The sequence below is a fragment of the Mustela nigripes genome, chromosome 12 (genome assembly GCF_022355385.1).
Source record: "Mustela nigripes isolate SB6536 chromosome 12, MUSNIG.SB6536, whole genome shotgun sequence".
In the NCBI taxonomy this organism is placed as follows: domain Eukaryota; kingdom Metazoa; phylum Chordata; class Mammalia; order Carnivora; family Mustelidae; genus Mustela; species Mustela nigripes.
Window position 1 is genome coordinate 83,376,089 of NC_081568.1, and position 20,882 is coordinate 83,396,970.

The following is a 20,882-nucleotide window of genomic DNA, read 5'->3' on the forward strand; positions in this document are numbered from 1 at the left end:
CAAACTACAAGAGTAAACCTGAGGATCTTAGAAGCTAATAGCTAGCTTTTACCTTTCACTTTCCATGAGCCCTTGGGCAGTTTTCTTAATTACAACTACACCAATACCCTTTGTCCAAAGGGAGCTGTGGATGGGCACCTGGTGGATAAAAGACCTTGAAATGAAAGGATTTGTTGTTCTCTTGCCGTTTCCCTGACAGCTGAAGTTATCCCTACTGCTAGTTGTTATAGAAGATTTCTTGTATTACCAAATTACATCTGAATGGGAATCAATATTCATTCTATTATAGAATGGAGTCATGCAAGTAGGAGCCGTCTGAGCTGCTAACTGGCATGCTTCAGGGTCCTAGACAAATTTCGCAAGGCTAGGTCATAGGAAAATGAATCCGTATTATTGGAGGAAAGGGAAATTTCAAGGTCAGGCTCAGCCAGAAAAGAAATAAAAGCAAGGGTTTTCCTGATTCGTTTGCCATCCCACAGTGAGGCATGTCAGAAGAAGACATCTGCCTCCCCCTCTCACCCTTCATTCCCAGCAAGGAAGCCAGATCAGCCTTGTCAGTAAAAGCATGGGGCAGCTACTGATAGGCTGGCTGGAAAAAAGGCAGTTCCGGTCCCAGCTAGTAAGCTGTTCAGGCCTCTCAGAGGGAGGGAGTTCTGCTGATTAGATCACAGAGGAAAAGAACAATGAACTGAAATTCCGGAATTCTGAGCACTGGTCCTACTCCAAGCTACCAATGGGTCTCAAGAAGTTTATTTATCCTATCTTCAATTTCCTCAGTTAAGTGAAAAGATAGGGCAAACTTGAAGGTTTTTTGTTTTTTTTTTTAAGATTTTATTTATTTATTTGAGAGAGACCACACATATGCATGAGGAGAGGAAGAGAAAGGAAGGGAATCCCAAGTGGACTCTGCACTGAATGAGGAACCTGCCACAGGGCTTAGTCCCATGGCCCTGAGATCAGGACCTGAGCCAAAACCAAGACTCAGTTGCTTAACCAACTGTATTACCCAGCACTCTTTTGAAGGTTGTTTTCAACTCAAAAAAGTTTAGTTTGAAGATCCTAACACCACTGTTCAAAAATTATGAAGCAGCATCTAAATCAGCCACAGACATCTACTATGTTAGAAAGTAAATCTATTGAAACAGAAATTGCAAATGACCACAGCTCAAGCAAGATGGATACGTTCTTCTTTCTCATGTAACAAAATAGGCAGGGAGAAATGTGTGGCTCCAGAGGGCTGCTGCTTTTCCTTCTCTCCCTCTCCCTAGTGTCACACTCATGCTCCTGCCCCAGGACGCTCCCCACCGCGTCTGCATTCCAGCCACAGGGAAGGGGTCAAGGAGGGAGTCTGAGCCCATGCCTCCCAAGCCTCTGATCTGGCTGTTGCTTATCACTCTGGGGGACAAGCCCAGACCCAGTTACAACTCCCAGACTCCCAGACTCCCAGGAAGACTGGGAAACTTAGTTTATTCTCTTAATGTGGCCATGAACCTTCTAAAAATAAGTTCCGTTTTGTTACAAAAGATGGGAAGAACTAGCTGTTTAACAACTAGAAGCTTGCTACCATCTTGGTCTTTGGTTCTTTGGATGATCTCTTCTAAACACAAATGTCCGACTGCTCAGGATGCCCTGTCCCCAGTCATTCACTATCAAGTCAAAGGTGCATTGTTATTACCTGTACAAAGTATTACAGGGGAACTCCGAATTACCCATTTAGAAAATGGTCTTGGTCAACCGTTTTTCCCACTCTTGTCGCCTGGCTTTACTTTATCCAGTCATAAAGGCAAAGATCTAAAGACCAGTGATGTTACTTGAGTTTTCCGTCTCTAAAATGAAAAGACGAATAGGCTTGATTTCACTTGTTTGGTTCACTGCACTCCCAGTGGATTCTGAGCCCATGATGTGTATGAGGCCAGAGAAGAGAGCAGGGAAGAGAAGCCAGATTTATTTACTTATTTGAGAGAGAGAGAAAAAAAAACGTGCACAAGGAAGGAGGAAGGGCAGAGGGACAAAATCTCAGACTCCCTCCTGAGCATGGAGCCCAATGCAGGGGTTGATCTCATGACCCTGAGATCATGACCTGAGCCAAAACTAAGAATTTGATGCCCAACTAACTGAGCCACCCAGACACCCCGCATGTCCTTTGTAACCCCTTGTAGGTCACCACCTTTTAGCTGTTCATCCGCCAGCCTGGTGAGATCAGCATACCAGAGCGCCCATAAAGAGAAGAGCTGTACGTAACAGTACAGTCTGTGCCCCCCCCCCCCCAGAGGTGATGCTGTGGGTCCATCCACACACACAGTTGCCAGGCAGAATAAAGGAGACAACTTGAGACAGTGTTGAAGTGCCATCAAGGGAATGACTCAGGGATCTTATGCAGAGGGACAGGATGATGGTGGAGAAACTCCTTGAGATAGAGTGTGGTCAGAGTTGGCCTTTCTGAGGAGGTGACATCTGAGGTGAAGTCTGAAAGATGAGAAGAAGCCACTAATGCAATGACATGAGAAGAACAGTTCAGGTACAGGAAACTCAAGTCCAAAGTCCAAATAATGACAAAATCAGAAATAAATAATAGCCAGTATCTTAACACACTCATGCCTATGAGTTTGCATATTATAAAAAGGGAGTGTATTTAATTGCTATATTCACTTTATTTACAAGATCACTGAATTTTTGGAGGGAACGTATGACATTCTGAGCATTCATATTTTTTGATCAGTAAATCTTATAAAACTGATTTGACTCCTTTCATAGCTCCAGATTAAGCACAAGGTACAATTTTATTTGACTGCTACAAAGCTTCTGACCAAGAAACAAAAACAACAACAAAGCACTGACTAATCAAAGAACATTAATGCCTACATCATTTTCTATCTCACTTTTATATAAATAACCAAACCGGGCCAGAATCTAGGGCACTTAAATGAGCCAATAAAAAAAAAAAAAAAAAAAAAAAGCCAATTTAATTATTTTAAAAATATTGCTGAAAAGAATCCCAATACATGATGAAAAAGTATTTAATATTTCCTTCAAAGTATTTGCTTTTCCCAGTACATAGATTTGAGGAGAAAATGTGAACCAATTTTCCCAAATAATATTTCAAGATTTCTCCTGGAAAAGTGTTTTGATTCACTTTGAAGGTAATTAAAGAATAAGATATTACTAGATATTATCTAGTAAAATAAGCTGTTCTTGCTGGAATTCATCCCGACACTTTGTACTTCGTGTTTTTCCATCTGATAGTGAACTTGAAAGCATCATTCTATTAGCTATTTATGCTGATCTTTGATGAAAACAAAGTGGAAGATTTATAGTGCCATTGAGTAGAATAAAGTCTTCTCTGATTACTGTTACCTTTTACAAAGTGGATCTCAAATTATACTAGTTTTGTTTTGTTTTGCTTTGCTTTGTGGCCTACGTTTGATATTTTAGTACAAATCTCAGTCGTAACCTTTTTTGTTTTGATAAAATATGCATAATAAAGTGTGTCGTTTTAACCATTTTTAAGTGTACATACAGTTCAGTGGCAATAAGTATATTCAGATCTGGGCAACTGTCAGCATCATCTATCTCTAGAATTTTTTCATTTTCCCAAACTGAAATCTGGTACCCATTACACAACAACTCCCCTTCCCCACACCCCCGGCCCCCTGCCACCCCAGTCCTTGGCAACCATCTTTCTACTTTATGACTCTATGAATTTGACTATTTCAGGTACCTGACATAAATGGGATCACGTAATATTTGTCCTTTTCTGTCCCTGTTCGGCTTATTTTACTTAGTGTAATGTTTCCAAGGTTTATCTGTATTATAGCATTTATAACAATTCCATTCCCTTTTTAAGGCTGAATATATTCTACTACATGTATGTATCACATTTTGTTTATCCTTTATCAGTGGACATTTGGTTGTTTCTACCTTTGATTATACTATAAATAATACTGCTGTAAAACAAGTGTACAAATATCTGTTCGAGTCCCTGTTTTCAATTCTTTTAGGTGTATTCTTAGGCGTGGAATTGCTGGATCATATGGTAATTCTTTAATTTTTTTAAGGAAACACTGCACTGTCTTCCACCTAATTAGGTTTTGTGTTTTGTAGTCTAAGACCGCTTAGCATGGTGGGTGAAAGCCTGGGCTCTGCTATTAGAAACACATATATGCGGATTTGAATCTCAGCAGCACCATCATCAAACACAAGAGTCAATTTGACTAGGGATAAAGTGTTCTGAGGGGACCTGAAATACCATGGGGAAAAAAGACCCAAACCTAAGCAATTACTAATGAATTAACATGGGGCTGGTGGGATGGGGGACCACCTTTCTATTCTGCAAGTTACTGAACCTCTGTAAAGCCTCAGTTTCTTCCTATATAAAATACAAATGATTATCAGGCATCCTTCCTTGGGTCATTGTGAGGTTCAATAAAACAATGTAAGTAAAACACTTAGTGGGGTGTCCCACATAAGGAAAGCTCCCAATTAAAGTTAGTTATACCATTATTTACGAGCAGAGTCTCTTAGCCTGAGCTCTTTGCTGTACTTCAGCTTCGAAAGAAACGAAATTGATTAGATACAGCTCTTGTAGATGCCATAGTTAATATGACCCACTCACAATTCTATCAATGAAATTGAAATGACAGAATGGCAGATTTCATAGATTCTCTGAAAACCTATATAGAACGCCCTTTAAAAAGAAGCCAGGCTAATGACCTCACAAAAACATAATCTCCTCTGGTTTCTCTTTCCTCATTCCCCTGGGTGATTGTATTTTCATTTGAGGCAAAATAAAAAACTCAGTAGGCTGAAAAATCAATAAACTTCACTTTTTCTAATTTAAGCTCAAAGCAGACTAGTTAAATAATCCCATTTGATCAACAGACACAGTGACAAATGCCCTCCCCTCTACCCAACTACCATATGGATGCTCTAGAAAAATAATTAACGATAAAGACATTGTAAGTTGTCTGAAAGTAAAGATTATGCTTGTGATTTTTTTTTTAATGCTTGTAACTTTTTCTTTAAATCTGCTTTATTTCCTCTGTCTGAACAGTGTTTTTGTTTTGTTTTGCTTGGGATTTTTTGTTTTGTTTTGTTTTAGCTTATTAAAAAAAATCAGCATTTGAAAAGGCCAGTCATTGAGGTTTTCAAGGTGATTTAGGGAAAGAAACTCTTGAATAGCAGGAGAAGGTAGCTTGTTTACAATTCAGGGTCTAGCAACAGGAGAGGATCTTGCAATTATTGTTAATAGTGTGTGTTTCTAAGCATATACAAAGAATATAGGGGTGACAGAATTGGTGTAGTTAAGCCAAGAGATAATTTTCTGGGGTGTTGTAGCTAAGAAAAGTTGGCTTTAGGTTAAAAGCTGCTACAAAGAGCTCATCAGCACCCTGAGTTTGCAGAGAGAGCCAAATGATTGCATTATTCTTTGGACTTGCTGGAAACTCAGTGTTCTACTTTGATTTGGCAACACTTGTCTCCTAGGATGTATGACTGGTGCCAGTTTTCCTACAACTTCTTTGGTGGCAGAGGCAATGGGTCCTTCAAAATGTTGGGCCAAAAAATTTGACCACAGATTTGCAGTCCAAAAGAAATGGGAACTTCCTGAATTGATTCCAGCAAAGGATTTTGAAAATCTCCCTTGTTAAAGTCTATGCATTGCGTTTTTGTACCCAGTTGGAAAGGCAAACAAATTTCAGTCTTTCCCCTCTAAAACATGGAGTCCTGTGCTCTTATATTATTTACTATTTTATATTTAAAAGATTGGGAGAGTATAAGGGGAATTTCTCTTGTGAGAACTGGCTTCTTAAAAAATTAAGGCATCTTGGATGGCCTGACATTTAGTTAAAGCATTCATCATAAATAACCTCAGCTCCACGGGGTTTATAAGAATGGGTACTTACGAGCGCTTTATCTCCCCCATTCTATGGAGTTAGAAGAATCAGGGAGAAACTAGACAGCCAAGAAAACAGACCTCCCTAGACAGAGGTAGTGCTTCCGATTTGCATGTTTCCTGAATGTTTCCTGAGCAATGAGTTATGAAAACGTATTTAGAAGAATCCACTCGAGCTAATGCAGTAAAGCGACATCCTGCCTTCAGAGATTCACAATGCTTATTAGCATGTTAAAGACTCTGAAAAGTCCTAGAATATTGAAATCTCAGGATTCTGATATTTTTCCAACTTACTTCAAAATGAAACCATTTCTGTAGAAAACCTTTTAATGCATCGTGACACATCATATTCTGGGGATCTCAACTTGGGAAATGAAAGGTCTTGATTGTATCTCTTCTTTCTCTGTTGGAAACATGGTTTGTTCCCATTGATTTCTTCCCCCTCTGGTTTAATGACAGCAGAGTATGACAGGCGAAATATCTTCGGCTACAGAGTGATTATGTTCTGCAGGGTTTTCTCACCATGATTTCTTCATGGAGCGCAATTCATGTCTCCTCAGTTTAATGAGTTAAAAGCTAGGTAGCTCTGTTTAACTGTGAGATGCTGCGTGTTGCTGGTCCAAGGAGGAACTGGATTGGGAGACAGTTCATTTCTTCCTTATTGCCTTTTTTTTTTTTAAGATTTTATTTATTTATTTGACAGACAGAGATCACAAGTAGGCAGAAGGCAGGCAGAGAGAGAGAGAGGAGGAAGCAGGCTCCCCGCTGAGCAGAGAGCCAGGTGCAGGGCTCCATTCTAGGACCCTGGGATCATGACCTGAGCCTAAGGCAGAGGCTTTAACCCACTGAGCCACCCAGGCGCCCCTCTTTATTGCTTTTTTTTAAGAAAGAACATTTTAGTTCAGAGTGTCTTGTGAATATATTGTGGCGAATAGTTGCTCAGTATTAAATAACACTCAAGGCATACTAACTTTATTTTTATCCAAAGCTAGAGACATTTTTCAGTTTTCATCTTGAAACTACCTAGGTTGAACTCACTAGGTCTATGAGCTGGCTTCAGTGTTCAGAACACGCATCGGTTCTCCAAGCCTACTGTCTTCAGTGAGAAAGGCAGTGAAGGAGGGTCCAACATCTGCTGAGAGGCCCGAGCTCAGTGACGAGTGCAAGTCATCAGGTGACCACTTGAGGGTCTATGCATGATACAAGAGATTCAACTATGCATTGCTGTGTGACCAGTGTCATTTGGAAACAGCCACAAAAAGCCAATATGGAATAATATTCTTGTTAAACTGGGACAGTGAGCCCTGTTTCTATGGTGAAAACACCAAAAAACAGACAGTGATAGATTTTGAGTTCAATAGACCAGCACTTGCCATGTTTTATTCCTCTTGAGATATTTCTTCTCTTTCTGGAGTCATTTTTACAGTAGAAGAACTCATGTTAACCTTGCATTATACTGGAGTAGCCAGTATTTTTTATTTCTGAGAATTACTTCACATAGGGGTTGGCAATTTTTTTGTGTGATGGGCCAAATAGTAAAGACCTTATGCTTTGCACTTCAGTCTCTGTCATAGCTACTCAGCTCTGCCATTGTGGCATGAAAGTAGCCACAGATAATGAGAAAACAAAAGAAGGTGGCTCTCTTCCAGTAACATTTTATTTATGGGCCCTGTGATTTGAATTTTACATCATTTTCACTTGTCGCAAAATATTCTTTTTATTTTTTTTTTGAACATTTAAAAATACAAAAGCCATTCTTAGCTTATAAGCCATTTAGAAATAAATGGTGGGTTAGATCTGGCCTGCGGGCCCTCCTTTGCTCACGCTTGACCCACTGCATCCTGCAGACATTTATTCACGTGTTCTGAGGCCCCCTCTCATATCCATCCATAGCCCTCTAGCCTTAAACTAAGAAGCCAGGCAAGGGGAATTGTGTTTCTTCTCCATAGATGCTTAAAGTCACGTCTTTTGGCTCATAATTATGAACCAATGGAGAACTTGGGCCAGATAACCAACTGTTTCAATGGATCAAAGGTATTATGTTTCTAATACATATTATTTGAGGGGCACCTGGGTGGCTCAGTGGGTTAAGTAAGCCTCTGCCTTTGGCTCAGGTCATGATCTCAGGGTCCTGAGATCAGGCCCTGCATCGGGCTCTCTGCTCAGCGGGGAGCCTGCTTCCCTCCCACCTCTCTGCCTGCCTCTCTCTGTCTGCCTCTCTGCATACTTGTGATCTCTGTCTGTCAAATAAATAAATAAAATCATATATATATATATGTCAAATAAAAGGGTCCCAGCCTGTAATTCACCTGAGATATTACAGTGGAACTGATTTCCTACCAGGGGCATTTCTTCAACTGAGGGGCATCAAACAACCAGAGCTGTTGATCACCCTATTCTTCCCTATTGTTCTACTTTCTGCTTTGTTCTAAGGAAATAGCCAGTGTATTTTTCACTTCTGAGCATAGTCAGGAATTAGGGTTTAGTCAGCAGGAAAGGAAGCCATTGGTGCCCATTGCTTGGTCTTGGCACCAGTAGTGGTAAATCCCAGACACCCTGGGGCACAGAGTTTCATAAGAAGGAAGTGCTGACTATACAAACAGATGCCATCATTTGGCCTTGGAAGCTGCTTCTCTGGAGAAGGTCCAAATATATCCTTAGAGGACCTGCCAAGCTCCACATGTATTGGTGACAACCATTTGCTGCCAACCATTTGTTATGATTAAGGGTTAGTGAGCCAGCTAAGTAATTTGTCATCAGGGGATCAAAAGTGATATGTTCTAGAGCTGACCTTCAACTTTAGCTAGTATCAAGGTATCCCTTATAGGCTAAACCAGTGGCTCCCAGAAGCCCTCTGTGAACCAACACCAACCTATAGTAAGGCTTTTCTTTGTCTGTGATGACAGGAGAAAAATGGGGGCAATGCAATTAGCTTCTCTGAAAGCCAATACCACTAAACATCTCAGTTCTAAGATTGTGTCCTTTCGTGTGTGTGTGTGTGTGTGTGTGTGTGTGTGTGGTGTGTGTTTAGTGGTTAAGTAGAAATAGAAATTTTTCTATTGAGTGGAAATAGAAATTCTTCTCCCCTGTGAGAACTCAGTGAAGTGACTTTCCTCTTTAATCCCCAGTTTCCTTGTCTGTAAATGGGAGCTAAAATTTGATCTGCCTCATACAATTTTTTGTGGGAATAGAAATTGATTATCCCAGGGCTGCCTGGAGCATCTGACTTCTGGTCTCAGTTTGGGTCATGATCTCAGGGTCATGAGACTAGACTCCATGTTGGGCTCCACATTCATTGGGGAGTCTGCTTGAGATTTTCTCTCTCTCTCTCTCTCTCTCTTTCTCTCTCAAATAAATAAATAAATTTTTTTTAAAAAATTTTAAGTGACTCTCCATAAAAAGCATATAGCATAGTGCCTGGCACATAATAACTGCTCAATAAACATTAGTAATACCATTATCACATTATCATAATCACCTGAATTTTTAATGCTTTTATGTGGCAAGTAAAAAATAAAACCTCCCCAGTGTGTGTTTTCCTTTTCTCCTCCACCCTTTTTTTTAGGGTGATGGGATTTTCTGATCTGTAAAATTCAACTGTATAATTGTAACTTTCAGTAAGTTCTTATAGATCACTTACTTAAGTGGCTGAGATGAAAAAAAAAAAATGACCTATTTCCATCAAGATGATATTTAAGTGAAAAATGGTTCCCCAGGCTAGCAGTCTAGGAAGGGAGATGGGAAGCTGAGAATTGAGTCAACATTTATTTTCAGTATAAGATAATTGAGAATCACTGATGGTCTGGATGTGGATTAAGATGGAAAGGACAAAATCAAGAATGAAATCTATCTAGGTGTTGACTTGAGTAGGCAGGAAGATGGCTGTGACACTTGGCTGACATAAATGTGGGGCATTGAGGGGTTGGGGACATGTCCAGGCATAATCACAAGTCCTTGTTAGGGTTTTTAAAGTGACCAAGAGGCTCTAAATCGTGGTGTTGGTTAGGATCCTGGGACTGAGCAGTCAGAGGTGACTGGGAAAGTCAAGGGTAGCAATCTGAAGGTGTGGTTCTCAATTCTATGGAGACTGAGGAGTCTGGGCTAGGAGAATATGTGGAAACAAAAGAAGAGAGGAAGCCCATTACTGAGAAGTCAGGCAGAGGAAAGTCATCAAGCTAAGAAAAGTGAGAAGCAGCAGACAGTAAAGAACAAGAAATGATTTATCCTGAAATTTAAGAGAGAAGAGTATTTTGGGAATGAGGGAGTAGTCATTTCTGTTGAATGTTCCTGTGGGATAGAGGCCAGTGAGAAATAACTATGGGATCAGGCAAGCAGGAGGAGACTAGGGACATGGATGAAAGCAGTTCAGTGGGGATGTGGGGGTATGAGCCAGACTCTGGGGAGTTGGTGGGTGTAGTGAGGCAAGGACATAGACACAGCAAGTGTCAACTCTTTCAATAAGTGTGGTCTAAAGGGGAGCGGAGAAATGAGCCAATAGCTGAAACTGAATATGATGTGAAGGCAGAAATCATTTTTTAAGAGGAGCTACTCGACTGAGCCTACAAGTCTAAGCTTTCTACCAAAATAAAGGGAAAAAAACTAGGAAATCATGGGAACAGGAACCAGAGCTGGCTCCACCCAAGTGGGACGAGGGCAGGTACACAGCACCTTGCCTCCAGAAGGCTCCCACACCTGGGCTGGAATGCCCTGCATTGCTGTCTCTGAACTCTGACCAATGTGACATCTGAATTTGTATTTGTGAGGTCTGATGAGACGATGGATCCTGCCATGAGGGCTTGAGGGCTAGGGTCCCATGCTGCCCCCTCCCTAGGAAGAGTTCTAGGTCTGTTGATCCTGGTGCCACTCTCCCCCCTGCCACCCTCCATCTATGACAGAAGTCTGGCTACTGATGCAAGGATAGGTGGGGTGAGCACCCCTGTGACGTAGCCAGATGGGGCATGGTGGTGACTATCATTGCCCCAGGCTGGCAGTTTCTCTGGGAGGTGGCCAGTTAGAAACTCTCTCTTGAAGTCTCACCCATCCCCATCTTCTTCTCCATATACTAAATATGTCATGACGTTCGATTTAGAAGCAAGTGATGTGAAATGCACCCACTACCCAGTAACATTCTTGTTGGGAGTAATGGGAGAGACCAACAACCATTATGTACTTTATCATCGACTCAGTGTGCAGTTTACGCATGGCAGGACCAAGGCGTAGGAAGATGAAAGCACTGACCTAAAATCAGAGAGCCACACAACTAGATCCTGAATTTTTTCAAGGAAGCTCTGGGCCCAATGTGGGGCTTGAACTCATGACCCTGAGATCAAGAGTCACATGCTCTACTGAGACAGCCAGGCACCCCTAGATCCTGAATCATGATGTTAAAAGAATCTCATTTCTTTCAGTTATAGGTATTTACCTAGGATGGCCAACCAGAATGAATTTATAAAATCAAATGAACAAATGGAAGGAGATTCTTTTCAGTGAAAAACAGCAAATGTCCAGGGATGCCTGGGTGGCTAAGTAGCTCAGGTCATGATCCCAGGGTCCTGGGACTGAGCCCCAAGTCTGGCTCCATGAGGAGCCTGCTTCTACCTCTCTCTATCCCTCTTCCTCTGCCCCACCTCCCCTTCATGTTTGCTCCCTCTCGCTTTCTCAAATAAATAAATAAAATCTTACCAAAAACCCCAGTAAATGTCCATTACGTGTCTACTGAATCCTGCTCTCAGAGAGGTGCACCACTGCCCCTCACAGTGACCTCTACCTTCACCTCCACTGGAACTCACATACGTATCCCTTAGACCACATGGTTACTGAAGGGATAGGGCTTCCGTGTATTAAATCTTTCCTTGTCTGGCATGATTATGCCATTAATATCTATTCTTGAGCTTTGCTCGTCTTCCTTTGTTCATCAAAGACAACAATTACAGTGACGTTCATGTCTTTCTCAATTCATTTTACCATCACCGTCACACATTTTTCGACCTATTTATATCAGCCTAATTTGTTTGACACCTGGTGGGATAATTTGGATTTACTTTTACAAAATACTGAAGTCATTACCACTTTGATAACTTTCTCATTTTCTGTCCAGGGTATGTGTAAATTACCAGGGAAAATATTCTAAACTCAGGCTTTGTTAAGCGTTAACAAGAATTTGTTTAATTCTTACATTCCTAATTGATAACTAGAATTGGCTTACTTTCCTCAGTGGGTTTCCATCCAAGACTATGATTCCAGTATTCCCTGTGGTTCACATTTTGTGGAGGTCTTCAACATAAAGAGAAATGAATGTTATTGCAGCTGTTCTTAGGAAGTGTGTGTTTAAATGTGCATTTAAAACCATGTTTTATAACTATAAAATTAGTACACTTGAATTATAGAAAGCTTGGAAAATATAATCAGGAAGAAAAAATTACCCATAGTGCCTCAACCCATTGGTAACCACTGATAACATTTCAGGGAGTTTCCTTTTGCAGTCTCCATCCTGCATCCTTTCTGGCATCCCTCAGCCCTCTATAGTTTTCTTCATATTTCTTGTTTTCATTGACTTATTTTTGTTATTGTTGTTTTTTCCTATCACTAAGGGAAAAAAAACTCAGTGAGACAGGAATTGTGTCTGTTTTGTTCAGTTCTATCTCATTAATATCTCCTTGTTGAATAAATGAGTACTTTAATAGTCTCATCTTTTTTACCTGTGTGTGTGTGTGTGTGTGTGTGTGTGTATGTGTGTGTGTAGAAAAGCCTTCTGATATATTTGGAATGATGTACTACATACATCCCTATCTTAATTTTCACTTATGTCATGAGTAGCTTATCCCAGTTCTGTAAAACTTCCTGACTCTTGAAAGTATAATTTAATTTTTTAAAGATTTTATTTATTTATTTGAGAGAAAGAGAGAGAGCGTGAACAGGAGGTAAGAAGGAAAGAGAGAAGCAGACCCCGTTGAGCAGGGAGCCCAATGCAGGACTTGATCCCAGGACCCTGAGATCATGACCTGAGCCCAGACACATGCTTAACCTACTAGACACACAGGTGCCCCTTGAAAGTACAATTTAGTGTTCATGAAATTCTGCAACATGGACATATTATGATTCATTGAAACATACAGTTTTGAACATACCTAGGTTCTAAAATACAAAAGGAATTCTCAGAGTGTAGTTGCTTTTTTGTGACATTGAATAATTGTTTAATCTTGAAAAATATTTGGGTGATCAGAAGGAAGAGATACTTATTTTGGAGTATTAAATTACTATTATATGAAATAATATTCAAAGGACTTTGGTTAGTCTATTTAGATGAAGTTTAAATATGAATATTATATAAAAATTAAATAAATGATAAACTTGAATGAGGTGTGAAGGGTTTTGCAGCATTTGTTGCAAACTGACTTTTTGAAAGCATTTTTGGATTCTGGGAAAATATCACATAAAATTTGCATTTTATATATTTTCAAGTATACAACTCAGTGGCATTAAGTACATTCACGGTATGTACAACCATCACCACTATCCTTTCCAGAACTTGATCCCAAAAAGAAACTCTGTACCCATGAAATACTAAGTCCCCCATTCCTTCTCCCTCTCACCCCTGGTAACTCTATTCTGCTTTCTGACTCTATGAAGTTGACTCTTCCAAGCACATCCTGTAGGTACCATCATATGATATTTGTCATCTCGAGCCTGGCTCATTTCCCTGAGCATGAGGTCTTTGAGGTTCGTCAGTGCTGTAGCACGTGTTAGAATATCATCCATCCTTTTTGGTGGCTGTACACTCTTCTATGGTCCATATATACCACATTTTGTTGATCCATTTATCTGTCGATGAACACTTGGGTTATTTGCACCTCTGCGCTATTATAGATAATACTGCATGAACACTGGTGTGCAGGCATCTGTTCAAGTTCCTGCTTTCCTGTGCTTTGGGGTATACACCTATACACCTAGGAGTGGAGTTGCTGAGAGAGAGCTCTCTCAGTTCAACCATTACAGGTATCTACCATGAAGGACTGTGCTTACCATTATGCAATGGTGGAGAATGAGCTTTCTGTTCCCTCCAACATCCTTTTCAAGAAGGAGCCCTGTAGTCATCTCAGGATTTGTACCTATACAAATACATACCCGAGCTTTGGCTTATCCATACTGAAGAAGAGAGTGGCTTAGAAGACCAGGAACTATTATTTTATTTTTGTTCAAAATATGCCAACAGGCAATTTTAAGAGTCAGGAGATTATGTTATGCGTAGAAATGATGCCCAGATGAATGATTCCTCTTGGTCTCTCTCCTCGAGAGCCAAGCTTGGCACCAGGGAGATACCAGACAGTTATAGACCTCTCCTTCAAGAACCTTCAAAACTGTATTCTTGCCCTGCTCGACAAGCTTCTCAAAGTTGCTTCTTGAACAGTGGGAGTCTACTTCCATCTGTTCATCAAGTTCTTGGAATATGTAATTGGAGTTAGAATTAGCCAATCTTTCTCCTGTTTTAACATGTCATCACATTTTTGTCTCCCTGCGTTTTGAGTTGGACATGGAAGGCATGTGTTGTAGTCTAGTGGTAACAAGCTTAGATTTTGGAGTCAGAAGCTCCAAATTAGTTTCCTATTATTAGTTTCCTGGGGCGACTGTAACAAGTACCACAAGCTAGATGGCTTAATGCAATAGAACTTTTGACAGTTCTAGAAGCTGTAAGTTCTAAATTGAGGTATTGGCAGGGCCATGGCCCACTGACTCTGCTAGGGGAGAATACCTCCTGTCCAGTTCGTGCACTGGTAGCATCCTTTCAGTCTGTCTTCATGTGTTTCTGTGTGTCTGTGTGCAAACTTCCCTCTTCCTACCCAGACACCAGTCATATTGGATGAAGGGTCCACTCCATACTGGATTCATAACCTCATCCTAACTTAAATAATTATATCTGCAACATCATTCCTAAGTAAGGTCACATTCTGAGGTACTAAGGTAATGACTTCGACAAATATTTTGAGATTGATCTACTCAAAACCAATACCCTTGATGTGACTGCTAACTCCAGCTCTTACTAGCTCCTTGACCATGAACACCTTGCCTACTCTTCTTAAGTCTCAGGGTTTTATTTATGTTTTGGAGCTCATGAGGATTATATGAAATAATTCAAGTAAAATGCCCTGTACAGTGCTTTGTATGCTGAGCAGTGGAAAATGCTAGCAGATTATCCTTAGATTTGTGATGGGGGTTTCTATGTAGGTTCTATGTTAGGATTCTGGTTTAAAGTTAGCATCTTTCTTTTTCTTTTTCTTTTTAAAGATTTAATTTTTTTTTTTTAATTTGAAAAAGAGAGAGAGATCATAAGTAGTCAGAGAGGCAGGCAGAGGGTGGGGGGGTTGGTGGGAAGCAGGCTCCCTGCTGAGCAGAGAGCCCGATGAGGGCATGACCCCAGGACCCTGAGATCATGACCTGAGCCAAAGGCAAAGTCTTAATCCCATGAGCATCCCAGGTGCCCCAAAGGTTAGCATCTTTCATTTAAAAGAGATCTAACTGTTCACGTGGAATCCACCAATAGGATTTTGAGGAACTCCAAATGATACCAACATTAGTTCATGTATTGCATATTCTTTCCTGGAGAAGGCTCCATGTCATCTAAGAATGTGGTTGCACTGATATTCAGCAATTCATGATGCTCTGTGGGGGGAAGGTTTATAGAGAACTTTCAGTGCAGGAAACTTAGAACCAAGTCGGAGAGATGGGTGGCTGCCAGGTGGGCTAAGAGAGACTGGGGCTCCAGAATGCTTCTCCAGTATGGTACTTCTGTGGTTATCCTGTTTCACCATAGATAAAAATGGAGGCCAAAATACCAGCATGGTGATTTACAGAGCAGAGAACTGAGAGCAAGGTTAGAAAACCTGCCCAAGTTCACACATCCAGAAAGAGGCAGAGCTGAAGCATCACCCTGCTTCTGTCTGCCTCCAAAGCCCAAGGACAGTGTTTGACATTTGCAAGGTACTTGCTCATCCTTTTCCAATGTTATTCTTAAAGTAATTCTGAGATATGAGTAAGAAAGTGATTACCATTCCCTTATTTGGATAAAATACGAGTCTAAAAATGGTTTTTAAAAAAACACTAGCCAAAGTCACCAAGCTAGTAAGTAGTAAAGAGATGGCTGTCTCTGGTTCCTAATGTTAAGTTCTTTTTTGGGAAAGAAACAGACAAAGAAATAAACAAAAACCCAAAAAACCCCAAGCTCATAATTATTTATTGAGTGCCTATTATATTCTTAATGTATTCCCAGTATACATTATCTCATTTAATCCCCACCACAGCCCTGTGAGGTAGGAATCATTATATCTATCTCATGAATGAGAAAAAAAAAGGCAAGCAAGGCTTCAGGGTAAGTTGATGAGTCAAACACTTTTCTCTACTTCCATCCCCTAAGAATTGGCAGTGTCCTGTGCCTCTAGAAGGACAGGTGAAGGGGGAGGTCTAAAATAAGGATTGTTTGGATGGCTGTATGAAAATTGATCCTGCCCTTCTACCACTTTGTCGAAAGAAAGAAAAAAGAAAAGAGAAGAAAAGAAAAAAGAAAGAAACAAACAAACAAACTAGTCCTCTCCACCCCACACCACGGTTTATCCTCTGGAGAGGATGGTCTCCTAACTGTGAAGACCAGGTGCGCCAAGCACAGGGGCACCTTGTAGAAAATGGAGGGACTGATCAGGTACATGAGCACATACTGGGTGCTCAGACCCTCAGCCCTCTTTTCCTATTTGGCTCTGATAACACTGGCAGCAGGGGTCTCAGTCTCCAGACAAAAGGATAATAGAGCGTGTGTTTTTTTGTTTTTGTTTTTGTTTTTCTGAAGACTTTGACCACCTAAGAAGGAAGATGTATAGTTACCAACATGAGAGTTTTCTGAACACAACGTCCTAGCCTTAGCTCTCTAGAGTGAAGCTTACTATCGACAAAACTCCCCCACAGGCTCATAACTTCCAAACGGGACTCTAGGTCTCCACACTTAAATATGAGCAGATAACTGAGGGTTTTCAGACACACAGGAAAGACTTCTCATAGGACAGATAAAGACTATGTTTTCAACAGAAAAAAATGCAACTTAAGGAAAACTGTCAGAGAGATGTTAAGAAATAACAACTATTGGGGTGCCTAGGTGGGCTCTATTGGTTGAGTGTCTGGCTCTTGATGTTGGCTCCAGTCAGGATGGGATCCAGCCCTGAGTGGTGCTCTGTGCTGAGTGTGGAGCCTGCTGAAGAGTCTCTCCCTCTGCTTCTGCTTGCGTGTGTCTGCATTCTTTCCCTCTCTCTTCATGAAAGAAAGAAAGAAAGAAAGAAAAGAAAAGAAAAGAAAGAAAGAAAGAAAGAAAGAAAGAAAGAAAGAAAGAAAGAATACTTTTTTTAATGGAAAAAAAAATAGGATATCAAGAAAGCAACCTTTAGAGAGCAAAAGTTAGCTTTAGGAAAAAAATATATATATAGCATGAGTATAAAGATTCAAAGGTTTAAAAGATAAATTTAAGGAAATTTTCCATAATGAGTAAGCAGACAGAGAAAGAAAAAAGCAGGACAAATAAAATTTAAAGCCCAGCCTGAGAGTTCCAGTTTCTAAATAATAGAAGGCTCAAAAAGATGGAAAGAAGAGAAGAAACCATGACCACTTAATTTAAGGGAAAAAAGAAAAGCCCTGAACTTAAGGACACATATTTCCAGAATGAATGAGCTGATTCAATGCACAGCACAAAGAATAAAAAAGCTGTATCATTATGAACTTTCAAAGCATTCAATACAAATATACTAACCTGTAAGGTTCCAGAAAGAAAACTGTTGCATCCAAGGATCTGGAATCAAAATAACTTTAGACTTCTCAGCAGTGACACAAAAAGCTAGAAATTAAGTAGGGCAATGCCTTCAAAATTTTGAAGGAAGGTAATTTCCAACCTAGAATTCAATACCCAGCTGACCTCTCAATTGAGTATGAAGAGAATAAATTATTTTTCATATATGCAGGTTTTCAAAAATTAACCTCCCAAGCAATATTTCTTACAAAGCTATTGGAGGGTGTCCTCCACAAAAACAAGGGAGTAAAATAAGAGGGAGGAAGACCGTGCATGCAACGAGCAGGAAATCCATCACTGTAGAGGAATGAAGGAGATCCCCAACTTGGTGGCCAAGGTGAGTCCAGGATGGCACCTATGCAGTGAGATCACCAGTTCAGATTCGGTTAGGTCAGAGGGCTCTGGGAGAGACATTGTCAGAAATATGGAAATGTGATTGATGCTCTTGAACACATTTAAGGGGAATTTAGACAACTGGAGAAGAGTTGGAAATTGAATTAGGAAAAAAGATATAGGAAAATAAGCACATGTATAAACAACACTATTATTAATTGCAAGGAAAACAAAAACTGTTCAAGAAAGGAAAAGCCATCATTGAGTTTACTCTATGGCCTGTATCATTTCCATAGTCATAAGAATGGAAATACTGAATGTTGATCTAATTGAAATTATTCCATCAAATATAACTACTTTGGAAAGATGGGCTCACGTTGGGATGAGACCCCAAGAGCTGGAAGGTGAGTTAAATCCTCCCCTGCCATCTTGTAGATTTAATAAGTAATACCCAAAACTGAAAAGAAAAAAGAAAATTATGCTATTTAGAAGATAAGGTAGGAACTAGCAAATTCATTAGCTTGAAGAGGTATTAAGTGTCAGCTTCTTAGCTGGGAGAGATTGGAGAGAGAGACAAGGGTGTGAGAGGACTAAAATCAGTGTTTTATAATAGCCTTTAGAACTCTTTGGGTTCTCAAATTGTGTAGAAATGTAGAGAGATAAAGATACCTAGCTTTGATAAAATTAAAATTTTTTTAAGAAAAATTAATCAAAATATTAATTCATGCTTATCTTCAAACTATTTTTTCTTCTTTCTACTTAATGTTGCCTACTTAGTTCTGTATTTTTAATTCCAAAATCATATTAGTTTTATATAAAAATAATCTTCTTTGTGAACAAAGAACTGACATTCAGAAGTATCAGATAAATTTCCCAATTTTTTTTCATCTTATAAGTGGGAGCTAGGATATTAAGGCAGTTCTGTCTGACTCAGATTGTTTTTTATCACTGATCAAAATATCCATTAAAAATGAAGCAGCATGGGGCGCCTGGGTGGCTCAGTGGGTTAAGCCTCTGCCTTTGGCTCAGGTCATGATCTCAGGGTCCTGGGATCGAGCCCCACATCGGGCTCTCTGCTCAGCAGGGAGCCTGCTTCCTCCTCTCTCTCTCTGCCTGCCTCTCTGCTTGTTTGTGATCTCTCTCTGTCAAATAAGTAAATAAAATCTTTAAAAAAAAAAAAATGAAGCAGCACAATTATCATGTCACTATATTCCTCATCCCGCCCCTGCCCCTGGAAGGTCCACAGAGCCTCTTTCCATACCAAACATCAACACTGAATAGCTTTTATCTGTCTACATATTTGCCTATATATCTATTTATTTATCCCATCTAATTCCGGAAAGATGGAAGACTGGATTGCTAAGGTACTATCAGAAAATAAAATACAAATGAGACAAGGGGCATTTGATCACACAGGTTACATGTTCTCACAAATGTGGCTGACTGAGTCATACTCAGTTTCCTGAGGGTGTGACTTAGTCCCAAGCTCCTTCTGTTTTTCCAAGGGTATAGCAGAGTCATGCACATATAGATCCTCAATGGATATTGGTTGGTTTGACTTGCTAGCAGAACTATAGCATCTGGACAAGTGACCTTAGTTTCTTTCCCACTTTGTTGTGACTGTCTTCAAACAGTATTATGTGAGCCTTTCTTTGTGACTGCCTCCATTTGGGAACATAGTATGATGACGAAACATTCATCTGATGAATGGGAAATTGCAAAAAAACACAGGAAGAACTATATTTTTAACCAGAGGTTCATTTTTTTTTCCCTGTTCTTTTACTTTCTTTTTTGGCAAACCATGCAATGTCCATCCTTAAAAATGGGCAAAGTGACAACAAAACTTGGAAGAGGGACTGATCCCTCCTCTGTTCTGAGAAGGGCTGTGGCAGTCTTTGGTGTCGTGTGGGCGCCTTTCTGGTGACAGAGTGAAATACTCACACTTCTGTTCAAGGGTCATGCAGATATTCTCTGACTCCTGCTGTTAATTATCCTCTAGTCGCTGGGAGGTTATCCACCATGTCCTCACTTAGGACAGTTGGTGGGTGGAAGGTTGCCAAGGTGGAGAATGGCAGGTCCCAATGCTTTTGAGCTCAAAGACCGAGTAAGTCAATCCTTGTGGTTTTAACATGTAAATATAATGTCTGCCGGGAAATCTCAGCATTCAAGTGGAGACTTACTCTACTGCCTGCCTCATTAAAAAACATTTTGATTTTAGGTTGTTGGTAACACATTTCTTAAGAGTTACCTGTTGTAAATAATGATGTCTTAGGAAATCTACATGAAAGAATAGATCCTTAAAATTTTTCCTCTAAAGCCATCTATAGTTCATAAAACTTTGATGATGGTGCTTCCTTGTTCCCTTCCTCCACTTAGTGTGTATTCAGTAGGCCACTCTCTGTGCCCACCATGGTTCTAGACAGTGTGCATGTAATGATAGACCAGATGAGCCCAATGTCTCCCTTCACAGAGGTTACATTCTTGGCACTGCTTGTCCTATGTGAACACTCAGCATCATTTTCCTAATGTTATGGCAAAGCAAGCAATGTTCTGGGCTGATACTAAAGTAATTTATCTAGTAACCGTAACAAAACCAGGAAGAGTGATGGTACACTTATTGAATTTTTACTGTCTGCTAAAAATACTTGATAAGCACCTTTGATGTGGTTTATTTCACCTAGTCCTCATAGGAACCTTGGGGTATTATACAGGATCAAAATGTTGAGAAATAAAGACTCAGAGAGGTAAACTGACTAACAAGTTCATTACTAGTAAGTAGTACAGCCAAAACCCAGACTCACAGTTTCATGCTCATAACCATCATATTGTATCATAAACTTT

At 40.1% G+C, this 20,882-nt stretch overlaps 1 protein-coding gene across 2 annotated transcripts in view; it reads left to right on the forward strand.

Annotated features, from left to right (window-relative positions):
- Positions 1-20,882, forward strand: part of STK32A (serine/threonine kinase 32A) — a 132,492-nt gene that overhangs the window by 4,905 nt on the left and 106,705 nt on the right. The gene's annotated exons all lie outside the window — the stretch shown is intronic.